Source organism: Dipteris shenzhenensis, chromosome 13, assembly GCF_047967505.1.
Source record: "Dipteris shenzhenensis isolate YYH24624 ecotype China chromosome 13, Dip_SZ_1.0, whole genome shotgun sequence".
NCBI classification, from domain to species: domain Eukaryota; kingdom Viridiplantae; phylum Streptophyta; class Polypodiopsida; order Gleicheniales; family Dipteridaceae; genus Dipteris; species Dipteris shenzhenensis.
In genome coordinates, this window is record NC_141608.1 from 1,755,001 (window position 1) to 1,759,717 (window position 4,717).

Genomic DNA, 4,717 nt, shown 5'->3' on the forward strand with positions numbered 1-4,717 from the left:
AGAATTCATATCATTGATGATAGAAGCATGGGGGGAGTCACATATTACACATTACATGGTAATCCTCCTTAGGTTGAAATTTTGTGCTTTAAACTTGAGTCAGTTTATGTTTCTAATACAATGTTTTTCTTTACAGCATATTCTTTACGCACATGCACCATGGTTTGTGGAGCAATGGGGCCCTCTATCCATTTGGAATACTCAAGGAATGGAGAAATCACACTACAGAGCAAAGGCAACATACTTCAAGAATACAAGGCATGGGGGTGGTATCGCGCAAAGTAATGCACTACACGAAATGTTCGGTTGGTTTTATAGATGTCTAGAGGCCAAGACTCTCAAGTGTGATAAGGTAGAGGTCTCAAGTCTCACAAAAGCGGCTCAACATGTCAAGATGACAAGGAGATGTGCTGCTTGGAAGTCCTCAATAGGGAGCCAAGGGGTTGCGCTTTGGTTACAACATAGAGTCAGATAGGGGAGGCATTGGGTCCTAAGAGAGCCCCAAATGTAAAATGTTTGATGAATAAAGTCAACACTATTTTGAGTCAATTATAGATTCCAAAATTCACAAATTTGTTTAGAAATTGTAGAATTGCATGTGCGACATGGTAGGGCAGAGGGGTGAGTGGGTTGGGAAGGAGGGTGGTGAAGATTAAGTATTATCGAACTGGTGACAAAACACTGGTGGGGGGGGAGGAGGTGCACTCAAAAATCCCTAATTTAAAAGAAAAACTCTAAAGTGCTTTAAAAAAGACTATATAAAGCACTTCAAAACCCTAAAATCCCTCATTTCTATGGCACGAGTTAAACACACTGTTAGACCCACTGGACGCCGTTTAGACGCTACCTATTGTCCTCCTCAGAATGCCATGGCCTTCGAACACACTACAAGCCCTAGTGGCCAAGAGGGCAATGATCACCAGGGATCTGAAGGCAATTCTCATCATCAGAAGTCCAAGCAACACGAGTCCCCACCATTCGACTCTCATGGGGGATCCCAAGGATCTCAGCACCATGAGAAATCCCAACATGATGAAGGATCCAAGCATGATTAAGGGTCCTCTCAGTCCTTCCACACAACTAAGTGTGGAAGTAGATAGGTCTCCCAAGAGGGGTGAAATAGTCCACTCAATCCTGATCAACTACCCCTCCCTCCTTTGTGGGGTCCTGGCGTGGAGCATCTAGACGAAAAGAGGAGCAAGAAAGGCAAAGAGAGGAGATGGAGAGATTATAGGGGCCACAACAAGAGGAAGTATTTGGCGAGCTCATAGATATAATGAACCTTGGCCCTAATCTTCCAATCAAGCAGACCGCACGGAAGAGCACCATCAACCCTCTATGCCTCGAGATGATCAGATATGAGGAGCCTCTAGTACGAACTGAGTAAGAGCCTTAGCCTACTGTCTCATAGCCTCGTGAAAAGGAAAAGAGACCAAGGACAAGGCAGACCCCTAGGTGCAAGAAGCCACCTCGAATGACCCACAGACATAAGAAGAGGACTCTGAAGAGGTGGTTGCAAGGGAGGAGAGGCGAAAGAAGTTCAAAGCAGACAAGCAGCCATGGAGCCATGTATGTCCAAAGGCCAGTGTAAGGTCCCCCAAAGATTAAGAGGCGCAAAAAATCAGGCATGAAGGCACTTCAGGAGATCCGCAAGTTCCAAACCATTGTGGACAATCTCATTCCACGTGCACCCTTCCAACATGTTGTACGTGAAATAGCACAACATTACAAGAGTGATGTGCGTTTCACTTCAAGCACTATGGGAGCAATTCAGGAGGCAATGGAGCAGATGATAGTAGGTCTTTTTGAAGACGTGAAGTTATGTGCTATTGTTATGGATAAATTTGACCAAAGTAAAAAGGCATAAATATGAGTGTGTGCTTGTATGTGTGGCAATAGTATAATAAAATATGGAGTGCATAGGGCCCACGGTTGAGGTGGTAGGGCATGACCATGTGCCACCCTTCCATGTAAGAGGACCCATAAGGTGTGTTGTACATAATCCATGGTAGTAATATTATAAAATGTTAAGGTGGCATGGCTCCTCCATGTGCACCCCTCCAGCTAGGTGGTCCCATGCCTGCATTTAGTAAAATATGGCTCAAAGTCCATGGGAGAAGTAATATAAAATAGGTGGAGATGGATACTATATTGGGTTATTCCCTCCATATAGGATAGGCCCATATGGGGGAGGCATAGAAGGTCCAAGAGTGCAAGTTAAATAATGGGGAAAGTAGGATGAGGTGGCAAGATTCCTTGTGCCAACCCTCCACTTGTCCTCCTAGATGTTTGAACGTATTATAAAATTGGGAAGAGACCAAGGGAGTATCATAGACTTGGGATATGGGAGTTGATATATGTGGAAAAATGTGGCAAGCGTTATCGCACACAATTGAGAGTGCGTAACTGCCTAGCCCACATGGGAGACTCTTCCACACACACCATGCATGTGGGAGGATGCATTTATTGGGAGAGACCCTCTCTCTTGGCTATAAAAGGAGGGGGCTATTCCTTGATAGGACACGCTCATTCTTGTAAAGACACCTAGCTAGCACTTTGATATTTCCCCCTCATCCTTCCTTTCAAATAAAGCACGACCCTCTTCTTTATATAAGTAATATGTACATTCACATAAATTTTCATGTTTTTGTTTCTTCCATCTCATTTAACCTTTAGGACACATAATAATGTTTGGGTTCATTTGCAGTTCTACATCCAAAAATCAATGTGGCTATTTGGCACACTAACTTAAAGTATTTCATATAAGCTAGCTAGACCTAATGAGAGAGAAATCATCCAACTATCTTGCCCCCTCCCGATGTCATTGGATGATCATGAACGTGGTAATCTACCTATTAAAATAGGCATGGGATGGAAAATCACCTTTTTCCATGTTCCTCTCTCTCTCGAGTAAGCATCTATTTGCACCACAATCATCCGCAACATTATGCTCTATTGACAGATGTCAGAATAGATGTCGAAATTTCACACACACTAGTGCAGTAGAGCAAGTGTTACTTACACAAGCACTTATAAGCACTTTTACTTCTAATTCCCAAGCTAGGAAACTTTGTTAACCCAATAACCTCAAATTATTTTTCTACATATGTATGGAGTCTAACATGGTCTACAAATTGCAACATATGCAACATGATCAGATCTAGCTTTAAAACCTAATAATATATAAAAGTAGGGATCATGAACCTATGTATACTACAATCTCTCCACACATGTACACCATAATTTTTCGAGTTGCTACAAGCCAACAATGGCGAGCTCCACAACTAGATAGACTTGGAGCGAGATGCAACAGCAAGCATAAGAGAGCTTGCAAATAGCCCAAAGTCAAATATTCTCTCATCATTCTTGAATCCTACTTTATAGAGTTTTACTCTAATATATAGTATAAATTTTTAACCATGTGAGAGATGTTCCAAGTAGACCCCCAACTAGCACTTAGTATAATATTCTTCATCAATGTATGAATTGCTCCAGGTCGGCAACTTATGCAAACCTCTAATTGGCTCATTGACCTTTTTAAATATATAGTTATAGGGTATAGCTACATACTTATAAATAAATACATATGCTAAAATTTAAAAAAACACACACAATAACTTATGCAACTACAATTAAAATCCTAATCTTTCCAAAAGTGAATCACTTCATACACCTTATAATATCAGCTTTTACATTTTTCCAAAGCTTCCTATGATATCTCATGCAGCTAAATTAAAAGCCTTATTCATGAAACTAACAAACTCATTACTTAATCCTAAGTCTTTCCAAAGACAATTACAACTCAAATACTTCATGCAAAAATTAAAATTCTATATTTTTCCAAAGACACCTAAAATGTTACATGCAACTACCAAACTCATTACCTAATAGTATGTAAATGCTAATTATCCAATTAGTATCTAAGTGCTAATTATCCAATTAGTATTTAAATGCTAACTATTCAATTAGTATTTAAGTCCGAGTGGATTTCAACAAGCAAAAGTGAGCCCACCACCGGCACTAGATCTATATATTTTTTGAACTTAGAAGGACTAACAAATGTACAATTTTCCTTGTAGCTTTGTTTATCCTTCTTTCTTATGCTTCTTCTTTTTCCCAAGACTCCACAGAATACTAAGAATCTTGATAACATGAATAGTATGAATGCGGTGCAAGTTTATATAAGTTTAGTAACACTGGGCGGTGTTACTAAACACTATGTGGTGTCACCCATTATACTGCACGGTGTATCGATACACCATGTGGGGTACATAACACCATGCAGTATAGATCCTTACCGCATGGTGTTTTCTGGGTATACCACATGGTATATTGAGTTACCATGTGAAAACCTACTGTAGCCAGTCCCCGTTAAAATTCACTACTACTAGCCTATTTTAAAATGACCCTGGGCTAATTAAAAAACGTTCAAAACATTTTAATACTCTATTTTAAAATGAAAATTTTAATATAGCCACAAATCCCTATTCAAGGTGGACCTAGGGGGATATATATATATATATAGAGAGAGAGAGAGAGAGAGACAGACAGACAGACAGACAGACAGACAAACAAACAGACAGAAAGAGAGAGAGAGAGCATTGATGTTAAAGATCAAGCTCTGGTATAGGCAATGCCATTGGGGGGAGTCAAGCCAACAAGAAGCCGAGTCCCAAACTTCCACCACCCTCCCCTATGAGGTTAATAGAGGGAGTAT